At 48.7% G+C, this 15,000-nt stretch overlaps 39 non-coding genes across 39 annotated transcripts; all 39 read right to left on the bottom strand.

Moving 5' to 3' along the window:
* Nucleotides 1-72: 72 nt before the first annotated feature.
* trnav-aac (transfer RNA valine (anticodon AAC)) lies at nucleotides 73-145 on the bottom strand. The gene has a single exon. It is a non-coding gene; the product is annotated as a tRNA-Val (tRNA).
* A 235-nt stretch (nucleotides 146-380) lies between these two features.
* Nucleotides 381-453, bottom strand: trnav-uac (transfer RNA valine (anticodon UAC)). Its single transcript has one exon. It is a non-coding gene; the product is annotated as a tRNA-Val (tRNA).
* Nucleotides 454-714: 261 nt separating this feature from the next.
* trnav-cac (transfer RNA valine (anticodon CAC)) lies at nucleotides 715-787 on the bottom strand. Its single transcript has one exon. It is a non-coding gene; the product is annotated as a tRNA-Val (tRNA).
* A 121-nt stretch (nucleotides 788-908) lies between these two features.
* trnav-aac (transfer RNA valine (anticodon AAC)) lies at nucleotides 909-981 on the bottom strand. Its single transcript has one exon. It is a non-coding gene; the product is annotated as a tRNA-Val (tRNA).
* Nucleotides 982-1,403: 422 nt separating this feature from the next.
* trnav-aac (transfer RNA valine (anticodon AAC)) lies at nucleotides 1,404-1,476 on the bottom strand. Its single transcript has one exon. It is a non-coding gene; the product is annotated as a tRNA-Val (tRNA).
* A 235-nt stretch (nucleotides 1,477-1,711) lies between these two features.
* trnav-uac (transfer RNA valine (anticodon UAC)) lies at nucleotides 1,712-1,784 on the bottom strand. The gene has a single exon. It is a non-coding gene; the product is annotated as a tRNA-Val (tRNA).
* A 455-nt stretch (nucleotides 1,785-2,239) lies between these two features.
* On the bottom strand, nucleotides 2,240-2,312 carry trnav-aac (transfer RNA valine (anticodon AAC)). The gene has a single exon. It is a non-coding gene; the product is annotated as a tRNA-Val (tRNA).
* A 401-nt stretch (nucleotides 2,313-2,713) lies between these two features.
* On the bottom strand, nucleotides 2,714-2,786 carry trnav-uac (transfer RNA valine (anticodon UAC)). The gene has a single exon. It is a non-coding gene; the product is annotated as a tRNA-Val (tRNA).
* A 455-nt stretch (nucleotides 2,787-3,241) lies between these two features.
* On the bottom strand, nucleotides 3,242-3,314 carry trnav-aac (transfer RNA valine (anticodon AAC)). Its single transcript has one exon. It is a non-coding gene; the product is annotated as a tRNA-Val (tRNA).
* A 400-nt stretch (nucleotides 3,315-3,714) lies between these two features.
* trnav-aac (transfer RNA valine (anticodon AAC)) lies at nucleotides 3,715-3,787 on the bottom strand. Its single transcript has one exon. It is a non-coding gene; the product is annotated as a tRNA-Val (tRNA).
* Nucleotides 3,788-4,356: 569 nt separating this feature from the next.
* Nucleotides 4,357-4,429, bottom strand: trnav-cac (transfer RNA valine (anticodon CAC)). The gene has a single exon. It is a non-coding gene; the product is annotated as a tRNA-Val (tRNA).
* Nucleotides 4,430-4,522: 93 nt separating this feature from the next.
* trnav-aac (transfer RNA valine (anticodon AAC)) lies at nucleotides 4,523-4,595 on the bottom strand. The gene has a single exon. It is a non-coding gene; the product is annotated as a tRNA-Val (tRNA).
* Nucleotides 4,596-5,467: 872 nt separating this feature from the next.
* On the bottom strand, nucleotides 5,468-5,540 carry trnav-cac (transfer RNA valine (anticodon CAC)). The gene has a single exon. It is a non-coding gene; the product is annotated as a tRNA-Val (tRNA).
* Nucleotides 5,541-5,633: 93 nt separating this feature from the next.
* Nucleotides 5,634-5,706, bottom strand: trnav-aac (transfer RNA valine (anticodon AAC)). Its single transcript has one exon. It is a non-coding gene; the product is annotated as a tRNA-Val (tRNA).
* Nucleotides 5,707-5,941: 235 nt separating this feature from the next.
* On the bottom strand, nucleotides 5,942-6,014 carry trnav-uac (transfer RNA valine (anticodon UAC)). Its single transcript has one exon. It is a non-coding gene; the product is annotated as a tRNA-Val (tRNA).
* Nucleotides 6,015-6,377: 363 nt separating this feature from the next.
* trnav-aac (transfer RNA valine (anticodon AAC)) lies at nucleotides 6,378-6,450 on the bottom strand. The gene has a single exon. It is a non-coding gene; the product is annotated as a tRNA-Val (tRNA).
* Nucleotides 6,451-6,872: 422 nt separating this feature from the next.
* On the bottom strand, nucleotides 6,873-6,945 carry trnav-aac (transfer RNA valine (anticodon AAC)). The gene has a single exon. It is a non-coding gene; the product is annotated as a tRNA-Val (tRNA).
* A 234-nt stretch (nucleotides 6,946-7,179) lies between these two features.
* Nucleotides 7,180-7,252, bottom strand: trnav-cac (transfer RNA valine (anticodon CAC)). Its single transcript has one exon. It is a non-coding gene; the product is annotated as a tRNA-Val (tRNA).
* A 93-nt stretch (nucleotides 7,253-7,345) lies between these two features.
* trnav-aac (transfer RNA valine (anticodon AAC)) lies at nucleotides 7,346-7,418 on the bottom strand. Its single transcript has one exon. It is a non-coding gene; the product is annotated as a tRNA-Val (tRNA).
* Nucleotides 7,419-7,653: 235 nt separating this feature from the next.
* trnav-uac (transfer RNA valine (anticodon UAC)) lies at nucleotides 7,654-7,726 on the bottom strand. The gene has a single exon. It is a non-coding gene; the product is annotated as a tRNA-Val (tRNA).
* Nucleotides 7,727-7,987: 261 nt separating this feature from the next.
* trnav-cac (transfer RNA valine (anticodon CAC)) lies at nucleotides 7,988-8,060 on the bottom strand. Its single transcript has one exon. It is a non-coding gene; the product is annotated as a tRNA-Val (tRNA).
* Nucleotides 8,061-8,181: 121 nt separating this feature from the next.
* On the bottom strand, nucleotides 8,182-8,254 carry trnav-aac (transfer RNA valine (anticodon AAC)). The gene has a single exon. It is a non-coding gene; the product is annotated as a tRNA-Val (tRNA).
* Nucleotides 8,255-8,347: 93 nt separating this feature from the next.
* trnav-aac (transfer RNA valine (anticodon AAC)) lies at nucleotides 8,348-8,420 on the bottom strand. Its single transcript has one exon. It is a non-coding gene; the product is annotated as a tRNA-Val (tRNA).
* Nucleotides 8,421-8,842: 422 nt separating this feature from the next.
* Nucleotides 8,843-8,915, bottom strand: trnav-aac (transfer RNA valine (anticodon AAC)). The gene has a single exon. It is a non-coding gene; the product is annotated as a tRNA-Val (tRNA).
* Nucleotides 8,916-9,149: 234 nt separating this feature from the next.
* Nucleotides 9,150-9,222, bottom strand: trnav-cac (transfer RNA valine (anticodon CAC)). Its single transcript has one exon. It is a non-coding gene; the product is annotated as a tRNA-Val (tRNA).
* A 401-nt stretch (nucleotides 9,223-9,623) lies between these two features.
* trnav-uac (transfer RNA valine (anticodon UAC)) lies at nucleotides 9,624-9,696 on the bottom strand. Its single transcript has one exon. It is a non-coding gene; the product is annotated as a tRNA-Val (tRNA).
* Nucleotides 9,697-9,957: 261 nt separating this feature from the next.
* trnav-cac (transfer RNA valine (anticodon CAC)) lies at nucleotides 9,958-10,030 on the bottom strand. The gene has a single exon. It is a non-coding gene; the product is annotated as a tRNA-Val (tRNA).
* A 427-nt stretch (nucleotides 10,031-10,457) lies between these two features.
* Nucleotides 10,458-10,530, bottom strand: trnav-cac (transfer RNA valine (anticodon CAC)). Its single transcript has one exon. It is a non-coding gene; the product is annotated as a tRNA-Val (tRNA).
* A 121-nt stretch (nucleotides 10,531-10,651) lies between these two features.
* Nucleotides 10,652-10,724, bottom strand: trnav-aac (transfer RNA valine (anticodon AAC)). The gene has a single exon. It is a non-coding gene; the product is annotated as a tRNA-Val (tRNA).
* Nucleotides 10,725-11,454: 730 nt separating this feature from the next.
* Nucleotides 11,455-11,527, bottom strand: trnav-cac (transfer RNA valine (anticodon CAC)). Its single transcript has one exon. It is a non-coding gene; the product is annotated as a tRNA-Val (tRNA).
* Nucleotides 11,528-11,620: 93 nt separating this feature from the next.
* trnav-aac (transfer RNA valine (anticodon AAC)) lies at nucleotides 11,621-11,693 on the bottom strand. The gene has a single exon. It is a non-coding gene; the product is annotated as a tRNA-Val (tRNA).
* A 235-nt stretch (nucleotides 11,694-11,928) lies between these two features.
* trnav-uac (transfer RNA valine (anticodon UAC)) lies at nucleotides 11,929-12,001 on the bottom strand. Its single transcript has one exon. It is a non-coding gene; the product is annotated as a tRNA-Val (tRNA).
* A 735-nt stretch (nucleotides 12,002-12,736) lies between these two features.
* trnav-uac (transfer RNA valine (anticodon UAC)) lies at nucleotides 12,737-12,809 on the bottom strand. Its single transcript has one exon. It is a non-coding gene; the product is annotated as a tRNA-Val (tRNA).
* Nucleotides 12,810-13,070: 261 nt separating this feature from the next.
* trnav-cac (transfer RNA valine (anticodon CAC)) lies at nucleotides 13,071-13,143 on the bottom strand. Its single transcript has one exon. It is a non-coding gene; the product is annotated as a tRNA-Val (tRNA).
* Nucleotides 13,144-13,264: 121 nt separating this feature from the next.
* On the bottom strand, nucleotides 13,265-13,337 carry trnav-aac (transfer RNA valine (anticodon AAC)). The gene has a single exon. It is a non-coding gene; the product is annotated as a tRNA-Val (tRNA).
* Nucleotides 13,338-13,430: 93 nt separating this feature from the next.
* trnav-aac (transfer RNA valine (anticodon AAC)) lies at nucleotides 13,431-13,503 on the bottom strand. The gene has a single exon. It is a non-coding gene; the product is annotated as a tRNA-Val (tRNA).
* Nucleotides 13,504-13,925: 422 nt separating this feature from the next.
* On the bottom strand, nucleotides 13,926-13,998 carry trnav-aac (transfer RNA valine (anticodon AAC)). Its single transcript has one exon. It is a non-coding gene; the product is annotated as a tRNA-Val (tRNA).
* Nucleotides 13,999-14,231: 233 nt separating this feature from the next.
* On the bottom strand, nucleotides 14,232-14,304 carry trnav-cac (transfer RNA valine (anticodon CAC)). Its single transcript has one exon. It is a non-coding gene; the product is annotated as a tRNA-Val (tRNA).
* A 401-nt stretch (nucleotides 14,305-14,705) lies between these two features.
* On the bottom strand, nucleotides 14,706-14,778 carry trnav-uac (transfer RNA valine (anticodon UAC)). The gene has a single exon. It is a non-coding gene; the product is annotated as a tRNA-Val (tRNA).
* Nucleotides 14,779-15,000: the final 222 nt, after the last annotated feature.

Genomic DNA, 15,000 nt, shown 5'->3' with positions numbered 1-15,000 from the left:
AGAAGACTTAAAAGAGTGCTAAATCCTCCTAGCGTCGCAAACAGTGCATATTTTCTGTCAAAAGCCAAGCGCTGTTTCTGCTCGGTTTCGAACCGAGGACCTTTCGCGTGTTAGGCGAACGTGATGACCACTACACTACAGAAACCTCACATTGCTCGCCGGTGCTTTTTCGAACACAGGATCGTCCCATGATCTGCCCCGCGAGCAGAGTGACAGTCAATGCAAATTCCACAAACAGGACACAGCTCCTTCGGCATGACAGTCTGCCTAGATCTCCTTAGTACGATTGCCATCACCCAGCTCATAAGTAAGGACTCTGTAGCGTGGACATCCTCTTACTGGAGAGCCATTTTAGAATATATATTTCAAAAACCTCCACTTGTTTCCACCCAGTTTCGAACTGGGGACCTTTCGCGTGTAAAGCGAACGTGATAACCACTACACTACGGAAACCTGAGGGCCAACGCATTCCGATCGTTTTTAGCGCACGCTTGTCGACAACGACTGAAACGACAGACTGAGCAGTGCTCTTAAACCGGCAAAGGGCTGCTACTTTTAGTAGCAAACCAACTGTTTTGCCATTACAGGAGACCTCACTGGTCGTTTGTTTTATTTTCGTTCTCTTTTGAAGAGTTTACACCGCAAATTGCGCAGCAAGAGTGCAGATCTGCTCAAAAGAAATCCCCTCAGGAAATTTTGGCAAAAGCGACTCACTGTTTCCGCCCAGTTTCGAACTGGGGACCTTTCGCGTGTGAGGCGAACGTGATAACCACTACACTACGGAAACCTGTCTTTTGGAAGCAGACAGAAAGCTTCTGGTGCATACTTCTTAAAAGGGGTAAAAGGAAAATGAGGTAAATCCTACTGGTGTCGCAAACAGTTTATATTTTCTGTCAAAAGCCAAGCGTTGTTTCTGCTCGGTTTCGAACCGAGGACCTTTCGCGTGTTAGGCGAACGTGATGACCACTACACTACAGAAACCTCACAACGGTCCTCGGGTGCTTTTTCGAAGACAGGATCGTCCCAGGATCTGCCCCGCAAGCAGAGCGAGAGAGAGGGAGAGAGAGACCGTCTGTGTAAATTCCACAAACAACAGGAGAGCGCACATTCAGAATGACAGTCTGCATAGAGCTCCTTTTTACGATTGCCTTCAGCCAGCTAAAAGGTAAGGTCTTTGGAGCATGGACATCCTCTTACTGGAGAGCCATTTCAGCATGTGTCTTAAAAAACCTCCGTTTGTTTCCGCCCAGTTTCGAACTGGGGACCTCTCGCGTGTGAGGCGAACGTGATAACCACTACACTACGGAAACCTGTCGCGTGCTGCCACCGAGAGAAGACTTAAAAGAGTGCTAAATCCTCCTAGCGTCGCAAACAGTGCATATTTTCTGTCAAAAGCCAAGCGCTGTTTCTGCTCGGTTTCGAACCGAGGACCTTTCGCGTGTTAGGCGAACGTGATGACCACTACACTACAGAAACCTCACATTGCTCGCCGGTGCTTTTTCGAACACAGGATCGTCCCATGATCTGCCCCGCGAGCAGAGTGACAGTCAATGCAAATTCCACAAACAGGACAGAGCTCCTTCGGCATGACAGTCTGCCTAGAGCTCCTTAGTACGATTGCCATCACCCAGCTCAAAAGTAAGGACTCTGTAGCGTGGACATCCTCTTACTGGAGAGCCATTTTAGAATGTATATTTCAAAAACCTCCACTTGTTTCCGCCCAGTTTCGAACTGGGGACCTTTCGCGTGTAAAGCGAACGTGATAACCACTACACTACGGAAACCTGAGGACGAACGCATTCCGATCGTTTTTAGCGCACGCTTGTCGACAACGACTGAAACGACAGACTGAGCAGTGCTCTTAAACCGGCAAAGGGCTGCTACTTTTAGTAGCAAACCAACTGTTTTGCCATTACAGGAGACCTCACTGGTCGTTTGTTTTATTTTCGTTCTCTTTTGAAGAGTTTACACCGCAAATTGCGCAGCAAGAGTGCCGATCTGCTCAAAAGAAATCCCCTCAGGAAATTTTGGCAAAAGCGACTCACTGTTTCCGCCCAGTTTCGAACTGGGGACCTTTCGCGTGTGAGGCGAACGTGATAACCACTACAGTACGGAAACCTGTCTTTTGGAAGCAGACAGAAAGCTTCTGGTGCATACTTCTTAAAAGGGGTAAAAGGAAGATGAGGTAAATCCTACTGGTGTCGCAAACAGTTTATATTTTCTGTCAAAAGCCAAGCGTTGTTTCTGCTCGGTTTCGAACCGAGGACCTTTCGCGTGTTAGGCGAACGTGATGACCACTACACTACAGAAACCTGTCACGTGCGGCCACCGAGAGAAGAGTTAAAAGAGTGCTAAATCCTCCTAGCGTCGCAAACAGTGCATATTTTCTGTCAAAAGCCAAGCGCTGTTTCTGCTCGGTTTCGAACCGAGGACCTTTCGCGTGTTAGGCGATCGTGATGACCACTACACTACAGAAACCTCACATTGCTCGCCGGTGCTTTTTCGAACACAGGATCGTCCCATGATCTGCCCCGCGAGCAGAGTGACAGTCAATGCAAATTCCACAAACAGGACAGAGCTCCTTCGGCATGACAGTCTGCCTAGAGCTCCTTAGTACGATTGCCATCACCCAGCTCAAAAGTAAGGACTCTGTAGCGTGGACATCCTCTTACTGGAGAGCCATTTTAGAATGTATATTTCAAAAACCTCCACTTGTTTCCGCCCAGTTTCGAACTGGGGACCTTTCGCCTGTAAAGCGAACGTGATAACCACTACACTACGGAAACCTGAGGACGAACGCATTCCGATCGTTTTTAGCGCACGCTTGTCGACAACGACTGAAACGACAGACTGAGCAGTGCTCTTAAACCGGCAAAGGGCTGCTACTTTTAGTAGCAAACCAACTGTTTTGCCATTACAGGAGACCTCACTGGTCGTTTGTTTTATTTTCGTTCTCTTTTGAAGAGTTTACACCGCAAATTGCGCAGCAAGAGTGCCGATCTGCTCAAAAGAAATCCCCTCAGGAAATTTTGGCAAAAGCGACTCACTGTTTCCGCCCAGTTTCGAACTGGGGACCTTTCGCGTGTGAGGCGAACGTGATAACCACTACAGTACGGAAACCTGTCTTTTGGAAGCAGACAGAAAGCTTCTGGTGCATACTTCTTAAAAGGGGTAAAAGGAAGATGAGGTAAATCCTACTGGTGTCGCAAACAGTTTATATTTTCTGTCAAAAGCCAAGCGTTGTTTCTGCTCGGTTTCGAACCGAGGACCTTTCGCGTGTTAGGCGAACGTGATGACCACTACACTACAGAAACCTCACATCGCTCGCCAGTGCTTTTTCGAACACAGGATCATCCCATGATCTGCCCCGCGAGCAGAGTGACAGTCAATGCAAATTCCACAAACAGGACAGAGCTCCTTCGGCATGACAGTCTGCCTAGAGCTCCTTAGTACGATTGCCATCACCCAGCTCAAAAGTAAGGTCTTTGGAGCGTGGACATCCTCTTACTGGAGAGCCATTTCAGCATGTGTCTTAAAAAACCTCAGTTTGTTTCCGCCCAGTTTCGAACTGGGGACCTTTCGCGTGTGAGGCGAATGTGATAACCACTACACTACGGAAACCTGTCGCGTGCTGCCACCGAGAGAAGACTTAAAAGAGTGCTAAATCCTCCTAGCGTCGCAAACAGTGCATATTTTCTGTCAAAAGCCAAGCGCTGTTTCTGCTCGGTTTCGAACCGAGGACCTTTCGCGTGTTAGGCGAACGTGATGACCACTACACTACAGAAACCTCACATTGCTCGCCGGTGCTTTTTCGAACACAGGATCGTCCCATGATCTGCCCCGCGAGCAGAGTGACAGTCAATGCAAATTCCACAAACAGGACAGAGCTCCTTCGGCATGACAGTCTGCCTAGAGCTCCTTAGTACGATTGCCATCACCCAGCTCAAAAGTAAGGACTCTGTAGCGTGGACATCCTCTTACTGGAGAGCCATTTTAGAATGTATATTTCAAAAACCTCCACTTGTTTCCGCCCAGTTTCGAACTGGGGACCTTTCGCGTGTGAAGCGAACGTGATAACCACTACACTACGGAAACCTGAGGGCAAATGCATTCCGATCGTTTTTAGCGCACGCTTGTCGACAACGACTGAAACGACAGACTGAGCAGTGCTCTTAAACCGGCAAAGGGCTGCTACTTTTAGTAGCAAACCAACTGTTTTGCCATTACAGGAGACCTCACTGGTCGTTTGTTTTATTTTCGTTCTCTTTTGAAGAGTTTACACCGCAAATTGCGCAGCAAGAGTGCCGATCTGCTCAAAAGAAATCCCCTCAGGAAATTTTGGCAAAAGCGACTCACTGTTTCCGCCCAGTTTCGAACTGGGGACCTTTCGCGTGTGAGGCGAACGTGATAACCACTACACTACGGAAACCTGTCAGGTGCAGCCACCGAGAGAAGACTTAAAAGAGTGCTAAATCCTCCTAGCGTCGCAAACAGTGCATATTTTCTGTCAAAAGCCAAGCGCTGTTTCTGCTCGGTTTCGAACCGAGGACCTTTCGCGTGTTAGGCGAACGTGATGACCACTACACTACAGAAACCTCACAACGGCCCTCGGGTGCTTTTTCAAAGACAGGATCGTCCCATGATCTGCCCCGCAAGCAGAGCGAGAGAGAGGGAGAGAGAGACCGTCTGTGTAAATTCCACAAACAACAGGAGAGCGCACATTCAGAATGACAGTCTGCATAGAGCTCCTTTTTACGATTGCCTTCAGCCAGCTAAAAGGTAAGGTCTTTGGAGCATGGATATCCTCTTACTGGAGAGCCATTTCAGCATGTGTCTTAAAAAAACCTCCGTTTGTTTCCGCCCAGTTTCGAACTGGGGACCTTTCGCGTGTGAGGCGAACGTGATAACCACTACACTACAGAAACCTCACATCGCTCGCCAGTGCTTTTTCGAACACAGGATCATCCCATGATCTGCCCCGCGAGCAGAGTGACAGTCAATGCAAATTCCACAAACAGGACAGAGCTCCTTCTGCATGACAGTCTGCCTAGAGCTCCTTAGTACGATTGCCATCACCCAGCTCAAAGGTAAGGTCTTTGGAGCATGGATATCCTCTTACTGGAGAGCCATTTCAGCATGTGTCTTAAAAAAACCTCCGTTTGTTTCCGCCCAGTTTCGAACTGGGGACCTTTCGCGTGTTAGGCGAACGTGATGACCACTACACTACAGAAACCTCACATCGCTCGCCAGTGCTTTTTCGAACACAGGATCATCCCATGATCTGCCCCGCGAGCAGAGTGACAGTCAATGCAAATTCCACAAACAGGACAGAGCTCCTTCTGCATGACAGTCTGCCTAGAGCTCCTTAGTACGATTGCCATCACCCAGCTCAAAAGTAAGGTCTTTGGAGCGTGGACATCCTCTTACTGGAGAGCCATTTCAGCATGTGTCTTAAAAAACCTCAGTTTGTTTCCGCCCAGTTTCGAACTGGGGACCTTTCGCGTGTGAGGCGAACGTGATAACCACTACACTACGGAAACCTGTCACGTGCGGTTACCGAGAGAAGACTTAAAAGAGTGCTAAATCCTCCTAGCGTCGCAAACAGTGCATATTTTCTGTCAAAAGCCAAGCGGTGTTTCTGCTCGGTTTCGAACCGAGGACCTTTCGCGTGTTAGGCGAACGTGATGACCACTACACTACAGAAACCTCACATTGCTCGCCGGTGCTTTTTCGAACACAGCATCGTCCCATGATCTGCCCCGTGAGCAGAGTGACAGTCAATGCAAATTCCACAAACAGGACAGAGCTCCTTCGGCATGACAGTCTGCCTAGAGCTCCTTAGTACGATTGCCATCACCCAGCTCAAAAGTAAGGACTCTGTAGCGTGGACATCCTCTTACTGGAGAGCCATTTTAGAATGTATATTTCAAAAACCTCCACTTGTTTCCGCCCAGTTTCAAACTGGGGACCTTTCGCGTGTAAAGCGAACGTGATAACCACTACACTATGGAAACCTGAGGGCGAATGCATTCCGATCGTTTTTAGCGCACGCTTGTCGACAACGACTGAAACGACAGACTGAGCAGTGCTCTTAAACCGGCAAAGGGCTGCTACTTTTAGTAGCAAACCAACTGTTTTGCCATTACAGGTGACCTCACTGGTCGTTTGTTTTATTTTCGTTCTCTTTTGAAGAGTTTACACCGCAAATTGCGCAGCAAGAGTGCAGATCTGCTCAAAAGAAATCGCGTGTGAGGCAGACGTGATAACCACTACACTACGGAAACCTGTCACGTGCGGCCACCGAGAGAAGACTTAAAAGAGTGCTAAATCCTCCTAGCGTCGCAAACAGTGCATATTTTCTGTCAAAAGCCAAGCGCTGTTTCTGCTCGGTTTCGAACCGAGGACCTTTCGCGTGTTAGGCGAACGTGATGACCACTACACTACAGAAACCTCACAGCGGTCCTCGGGTGCTTTTTCGAAGACAGGATCGTCCCATGATCTGCCCCACAAGCAGAGCGAGAGAGAGGGAGAGAGAGACCGTCTGTGTAAATTCCACAAACAACAGGAGAGCGCACATTCAGAATGACAGTCTGCATAGAGCTCCTTTTTACGATTGCCTTCAGCCAGCTAAAAGGTAAGGTCTTTGGAGCATGGACATCCTCTTACTGGAGAGCCATTTCAGCATGTGTCTTAAAAAACCTCCGTTTGTTTCCACCCAGTTTCGAACTGGGGACCTTTCGCGTGTGAGGCGAACGTGATAACCACTACACTACGGAAACCTGTCACGTGCGGTTACCGAGAGAAGACTTAAAAGAGTGCTAAATCCTCCTAGCGTCGCAAACAGTGCATATTTTCTGTCAAAAGCCAAGCACTGTTTCTGCTCGGTTTCGAACCGAGGACCTTTCGCGTGTTAGGCGAACGTGATGACCACTACACTACAGAAACCTCACATCGCTCGCCAGTGCTTTTTCGAACACAGGATCATCCCATGATCTGCCCCGCGAGCAGAGTGACAGTCAATGCAAATTCCACAAACAGGACAGAGCTCCTTCGGCATGACAGTCTGCCTAGAGCTCCTTAGTACGATTGCCATCACCCAGCTCAAAAGTAAGGTCTTTGGAGCGTGGACATCCTCTTACTGGAGAGCCATTTCAGCATGTGTCTTAAAAAACCTCAGTTTGTTTCCGCCCAGTTTCGAACTGGGGACCTTTCGCGTGTGAGGCGAACGTGATAACCACTACACTACGGAAACCTGTCGCGTGCTGCCACCGAGAGAAGACTTAAAAGAGTGCTAAATCCTCCTAGCGTCGCAAACAGTGCATATTTTTTGTCAAAAGCCAAGCGCTGTTTCTGCTCGGTTTCGAACCGAGGACCTTTCGCGTGTTAGGCGAACGTGATGACCACTACACTACAGAAACCTCACATTGCTCGCCGGTGCTTTTTCGAACACAGGATCGTCCCATGATCTGCCCCGCGAGCAGAGTGACAGTCAATGCAAATTCCACAAACAGGACACAGCTCCTTCGGCATGACAGTCTGCCTAGATCTCCTTAGTACGATTGCCATCACCCAGCTCATAAGTAAGGACTCTGTAGCGTGGACATCCTCTTACTGGAGAGCCATTTTAGAATGTATATTTCAAAAACCTCCACTTGTTTCCACCCAGTTTCGAACTGGGGACCTTTCGCGTGTAAAGCGAACGTGATAACCACTACACTACGGAAACCTGAGGGCCAACGCATTCCGATCGTTTTTAGCGCACGCTTGTCGACAACGACTGAAACGACAGACTGAGCAGTGCTCTTAAACCGGCAAAGGGCTGCTACTTTTAGTAGCAAACCAACTGTTTTGCCATTACAGGAGACCTCACTGGTCGTTTGTTTTATTTTCGTTCTCTTTTGAAGAGTTTACACCGCAAATTGCGCAGCAAGAGTGCAGATCTGCTCAAAAGAAATCCCCTCAGGAAATTTTGGCAAAAGCGACTCACTGTTTCCGCCCAGTTTCGAACTGGGGACCTTTCGCGTGTGAGGCGAACGTGATAACCACTACACTACGGAAACCTGTCTTTTGGAAGCAGACAGAAAGCTTCTGGTGCATACTTCTTAAAAGGGGTAAAAGGAAAATGAGGTAAATCCTACTGGTGTCGCAAACAGTTTATATTTTCTGTCAAAAGCCAAGCGTTGTTTCTGCTCGGTTTCGAACCGAGGACCTTTCGCGTGTTAGGCGAACGTGATGACCACTACACTACAGAAACCTGTCACGTGCGGCCACCGAGAGAAGACTTAAAAGAGTGCTAAATCCTCCTAGCGTCGCAAACAGTGCATATTTTCTGTCAAAAGCCAAGCGCTGTTTCTGCTCGGTTTCGAACCGAGGACCTTTCGCGTGTTAGGCGAACGTGATGACCACTACACTACAGAAACCTCACAACGGCCCTCGGGTGCTTTTTCGAAGACAGCATCGTCCCAGGATCTGCCCCGCAAGCAGAGCGAGAGAGAGGGAGAGAGAGACCGTCTGTGTAAATTCCACAAACAACAGGAGAGCGCACATTCAGAATGACAGTCTGCATAGAGCTCCTTTTTACGATTGCCTTCAGCCAGCTAAAAGGTAAGGTCTTTGGAGCATGGACATCCTCTTACTGGAGAGCCATTTCAGCATTTGTCTTAAAAAACCTCCGTTTGTTTCCGCCCAGTTTCGAACTGGGGACCTTTCGCGTGTGAGGCAGACGTGATAACCACTACACTACGGAAACCTGTCACGTGCAGCCACCGAGAGAAGACTTAAAAGAGTGCTAAATCCTCCTAGCGTCGCAAACAGTGCATATTTTCTGTCAAAAGCCAAGCGCTGTTTCTGCTCGGTTTCGAACCGAGGACCTTTCGCGTGTTAGGCGAACGTGATGACCACTACACTACAGAAACCTCACATCGCTCGCCAGTGCTTTTTCGAACACAGGATCATCCCATGATCTGCCCCGCGAGCAGAGTGACAGTCAATACAAATTCCACAAACAGGACAGAGCTCCTTCGGCATGACAGTCTGCCTAGAGCTCCTTAGTACGATTGCCATCACCCAGCTCAAAAGTAAGGTCTTTGGAGCGTGGACATCCTCTTACTGGAGAGCCATTTCAGCATGTGTCTTAAAAAACCTCAGTTTGTTTCCGCCCAGTTTCGAACTGGGGACCTTTCGCGTGTGAGGCGAACGTGATAACCACTACACTACGGAAACCTGTCGCGTGCTGCCACCGAGAGAAGACTTAAAAGAGTGCTAAATCCTCCTAGCGTCGCAAACAGTGCATATTTTCTGTCAAGAGCCAAGCGCTGTTTCTGCTCGGTTTCGAACCGAGGACCTTTCGCGTGTTAGGCGAACGTGATGACCACTACACTACAGATACCTCACATTGCTCGCCGGTGCTTTTTCGAACACAGGATCGTCCCATGATCTGCCCCGCGAGCAGAGTGACAGTCAATGCAAATTCCTCAAACAGGACAGAGCTCCTTCGGCATGACAGTCTGCCTAGAGTTCCTTAGTACGATTGCCATCACCCAGCTCAAAAGTAAGGACTCTGTAGCGTGGACATCCTCTTACTGGAGAGCCATTTTAGAATGTATATTTCAAAAACCTCCACTTGTTTCCGCCCAGTTTCGAAATGGGGACCTTTCGCGTGTAAAGCGAACGTGAAAACCACTACACTACGGAAACCTGAGGGCGAATGCATTCCGATCGTTTTTAGCGCACGCTTGTCGACAACGACTGAAACGACAGACTGAGCAGTGCTCTTAAACCGGCAAAGGGCTGCTACTTTTAGTAGCAAACCAACTGTTTTGCCATTACAGGAGACCTCACTGGTCGTTTGTTTTATTTTCGTTCTCTTTTGAAGAGTTTACACCGCAAATTGCGCAGCAAGAGTGCCGATCTGCTCAAAAGAAATCCCCTCAGGAAATTTTGGCAAAAGCAACTCACTGTTTCCGCCCAGTTTCGAACTGGGGACCTTTCGCGTGTGAGGCGAACGTGATAACCACTACACTACGGAAACCTGTCAGGTGCGGCCACCGAGAGAAGACTTAAAAGAGTGCTAAATCCTCCTAGCGTCGCAAACAGTGCATATTTTCTGTCAAAAGCCAAGCGCTGTTTCTGCTCGGTTTCGAACCGAGGACCTTTCGCGTGTTAGGCGAACGTGATGACCACTACACTACGGAAACCTGAGGGCGAATGCATTCCGATCGTTTTTAGCGCACGCTTGTCGACAACGACTGAAACGACAGACTGAGCAGTGCTCTTAAACCGGCAAAGGGCTGCTACTTTTAGTAGCAAACCAACTGTTTTGCCATTACAGGAGACCTCACTGGTCGTTTGTTTTATTTTCGTTCTCTTTTGAAGAGTTTACACCGCAAATTGCGCAGCAAGAGTGCCGATCTGCTCAAAAGAAATCCCCTCAGGAAATTTTGGCAAAAGCGACTCACTGTTTCCGCCCAGTTTCGAACTGGGGACCTTTCGCGTGTGAGGCGAACGTGATAACCACTACACTACGGAAACCTGTCTTTTGGAAGCAGACAGAAAGCTTCTGGTGCATACTTCTTAAAAGGGGTAAAAGGAAGATGAGGTAAATCCTACTGGTGTCGCAAACAGTTTATATTTTCTGTCAAAAGCCAAGCGTTGTTTCTGCTCGGTTTCGAACCGAGGACCTTTCGCGTGTTAGGCGAACGTGATGACCACTACACTACAGAAACCTCACAACGGCCCTCGGGTGCTTTTTCAAAGACAGGATCGTCCCATGATCTGCCCCGCAAGCAGAGCGAGAGAGAAGGAGAGAGAGACCGTCTGTGTAAATTCCACAAACAACAGGAGAGCGCACATTCAGAATGACAGTCTGCATAGAGCTCCTTTTTACGATTGCCTTCAGCCAGCTCAAAGGTAAGATCTTTGGAGCGTGGACATCCTCTTACTGGAGAGCCATTTCACCATGTGTCTTAAAAAACCTCCGTTTGTTTCTGCCCAGTTTCGAACTGGGGACCTTTCGCGTGTGAGGCGGACGTGATGACCACTACACTACGGAAACCTGTCACGTGCGGCCACCGAGAGAAGACTTAAAAGAGTGCTAAATCCTCCTAGCGTCGCAAACAGTGCATATTTTCTGTCAAAAGCCAAGCGCTGTTTCTGCTCGGTTTCGAACCGAGGACCTTTCGCGTGTTAGGCGAACGTGATGACCACTACACTTCAGAAACCTCACAACTGTCCTCGGGTGCTTTTTCGAACACAGGATCATCCCATGATCTGCCCCGCGAGCAGAGTGACAGTCAATGCAAATTCCACAAACAGGACAGAGCTCCTTCGGCATGACAGTCTGCCTAGAGCTCCTTAGTACGATTGCCATCACCCAGCTCAAAAGTAAGGTCTTTGGAGCGTGGACATCCTCTTACTGGAGAGCCATTTCAGCATGTGTCTTAAAAAACCTCAGTTTGTTTCCGCCCAGTTTCGAACTGGGGACCTTTCGCGTGTGAGGCGAACGTGATAACCACTACACTACGGAAACCTGTCACGTGCGGTTACCGAGAGAAGACTTAAAAGAGTGCTAAATCCTCCTAGCGTCGCAAACAGTGCATATTTTCTGTCAAAAGCCAAGCGCTGTTTCTGCTCGGTTTCGAACCGAGGACCTTTCGCGTGTTAGGCGAACGTGATGACCACTACACTACAGAAACCTCACATTGCTCGCCGGTGCTTTTTCGAACACAGCATCGTCCCATGATCTGCCCCGTGAGCAGAGTGACAGTCAATGCAAATTCCACAAACAGGACAGAGCTCCTTCGGCATGACAGTCTGCCTAGAGCTCCTTAGTACGATTGCCATCACCCAGCTCAAAAGTAAGGACTCTGTAGCGTGGACATCCTCTTACTGGAGAGCCATTTTAGAATTTATATTTCAAAAACCTCCACTTGTTTCCGCCCAGTTTCAAACTGGGGACCTTTCGCGTGTAAAGCGAACGTGATAACCACTACACTACGGAAACCTGAGGGCGAATGCATTCCGATCGTTTTTAGCGCACGCTTGTCGACAACGACTGAAACGACAGACTGAGCAGTGCTCTTAAACCGGCAAAGGGCTGCTACTTTTAGTAGCAAACCAACTGTTTTGCCATTACAGGAGACCTCACTGGTCATTTGTTTTATTTTCGTTCTCTTTTGAAGAGTTTACACCGCAAATTGCGCAGCAAGAGTGCCGATCTGCTCAAAAGAAATCCCCTCAGGAAATTTTGGCAAAAGCGACTCACTGTTTCTGCCCAGTTTCGAACTGTGGACCTTTCGCGTATGAGGCGAACGTGATAACCACTACACTACGGAAACCTGTCAGGTGCGGCCACCGAGAGAAGACTTAAAAGAGTGCTAAATCCTCCTAGCGTCGCAAACAGTGCATATTTTCTGTCAAAAGCCAAGCGCTGTTTCTGCTCGGTTTCGAACCGAGGACCTTTCGCGTGTTAGGCGAACGTGATGACCACTACAGTACAGAAACCTCACATTGCTCGCCGGTGCTTTTTCGAACACAGGATCGTCCCATGATCTGCCCCGCGAGCAGAGTGACAGTCAATGCAAATTCCACAAACAGGACACAGCTCCTTCGGCATGACAGTCTGCCTAGATCTCCTTAGTACGATTGCCATCACCCAGCTCATAAGTAAGGACTCTGTAGCGTGGACATCCTCTTACTGGAGAGCCATTTTAGAATGTATATTTCAAAAACCTCCACTTGTTTCCACCCAGTTTCGAACTGGGGACCTTTCGCGTGTAAAGCGAACGTGATAACCACTACACTACGGAAACCTGAGGGCCAACGCATTCCGATCGTTTTTAGCGCACGCTTGTCGACAACGACTGAAACGACAGACTGAGCAGTGCTCTTAAACCGGCAAAGGGCTGCTACTTTTAGTAGCAAACCAACTGTTTTGCCATTACAGGAGACCTCACTGGTCGTTTGTTTTATTTTCGTTCTCTTTTGAAGAGTTTACACCGCAAATTGCGCAGCAAGAGTGCAGATCTGCTCAAAAGAAATCCCCTCAGGAAATTTTGGCAAAAGCGACTCACTGTTTCCGCCCAGTTTCGAACTGGGGACCTTTCGCGTGTGAGGCGAACGTGATAACCACTACACTACGGAAACCTGTCTTTTGGAAGCAGACAGAAAGCTTCTGGTGCATACTTCTTAAAAGGGGTAAAAGGAAAATGAGGTAAATCCTACTGGTGTCGCAAACAGTTTATATTTTCTGTCAAAAGCCAAGCGTTGTTTCTGCTCGGTTTCGAACCGAGGACCTTTCGCGTGTTAGGCGAACGTGATGACCACTACACTACAGAAACCTGTCACGTGCGGCCACCGAGAGAAGACTTAAAAGAGTGCTAAATCCTCCTAGCGTCGCAAACAGTGCATATTTTCTGTCAAAAGCCAAGCGCTGTTTCTGCTCGGTTTCGAACCGAGGACCTTTCGCGTGTTAGGCGAACGTGATGACCACTACACTACAGAAACCTCACAACGGTCCTCGGGTGCTTTTTCGAAGACAGGATCGTCCCAGGATCTGCCCCGCAAGCAGAGCGAGAGAGAGGGAGAGAGAGACCGTCTGTGTAAATTCCACAAACAACAGGAGAGCGCACATTCAGAATGACAGTCTGCATAGAGCTCCTTTTTACGATTGCCTTCAGCCAGCTAAAAGGTAAGGTCTTTGGAGCATGGACATCCTCTTACTGGAGAGCCATTTCAGCATTTGTCTTAAAAAACCTCCGTTTGTTTCCGCCCAGTTTCGAACTGGGGACCTTTCGCGTGTGAGGCAGACGTGATAACCACTACACTACGGAAACCTGTCACGTGCAGCCACCGAGAGAAGACTTAAAAGAGTGCTAAATCCTCCTAGCGTCGCAAACAGTGCATATTTTCTGTCAAAAGCCAAGCGCTGTTTCTGCTCGGTTTCGAACCGAGGACCTTTCGCGTGTTAGGCGAACGTGATGACCACTACACTACAGAAACCTCACATCGCTCGCCAGTGCTTTTTCGAACACAGGATCATCCCATGATCTGCCCCGCGAGCAGAGTGACAGTCAATGCAAATTCCACAAACAGGACAGAGCTCCTTCGGCATGACAGTCTGCCTAGAGCTCCTTAGTACGATTGCCATCACCCAGCTCAAAAGTAAGGTCTTTGGAGCGTGGACATCCTCTTACTGGAGAGCCATTTCAGCATGTGTCTTAAAAACCTCAGTTTGTTTCCGCCCAGTTTCGAACTGGGGACCTTTCGCGTGTGAGGCGAACGTGATAACCACTACACTACGGAAACCTGTCGCGTGCTGCCACCGAGAGAAGACTTAAAAGAGTGCTAAATCCTCCTAGCGTCGCAAACAGTGCATATTTTCTGTCAAGAGCCAAGCGCTGTTTCTGCTCGGTTTCGAACCGAGGACCTTTCGCGTGTTAGGCGAACGTGATGACCACTACACTACAGATACCTCACATTGCTCGCCGGTGCTTTTTCGAACACAGGATCGTCCCATGATCTGCCCCGCGAGCAGAGTGACAGTCAATGCAAATTCCTCAAACAGGACAGAGCTCCTTCGGCATGACAGTCTGCCTAGAGTTCCTTAGTACGATTGCCATCACCCAGCTCAAAAGTAAGGACTCTGTAGCGTGGACATCCTCTTACTGGAGAGCCATTTTAGAATGTATATTTCAAAAACCTCCACTTGTTTCCGCCCAGTTTCGAAATGGGGACCTTTCGCGTGTAAAGCGAACGTGAAAACCACTACACTACGGAAACCTGAGGGCGAATGCATTCCGATCGTTTTTAGCGCACGCTTGTCGACAACGACTGAAACGACAGACTGAGCAGTGCTCTTAAACCGGCAAAGGGCTGCTACTTTTAGTAGCAAACCAACTGTTTTGCCATTACAGGAGACCTCACTGGTCGTTTGTTTTATTTTCGTTCTCTTTTGAAGAGTTTACACCGCAAATTGCGCAGCAAGAGTGCCGATCTGCTCAA

The sequence above is a fragment of the Chanodichthys erythropterus genome, unplaced genomic scaffold (genome assembly GCF_024489055.1).
Source record: "Chanodichthys erythropterus isolate Z2021 unplaced genomic scaffold, ASM2448905v1 ctg000380_np12, whole genome shotgun sequence".
NCBI lineage: Eukaryota > Metazoa > Chordata > Actinopteri > Cypriniformes > Xenocyprididae > Chanodichthys > Chanodichthys erythropterus.
Note: the sequence above shows the minus strand (reverse complement) of the source record. Positions and strands in the feature narration are given on the sequence as shown.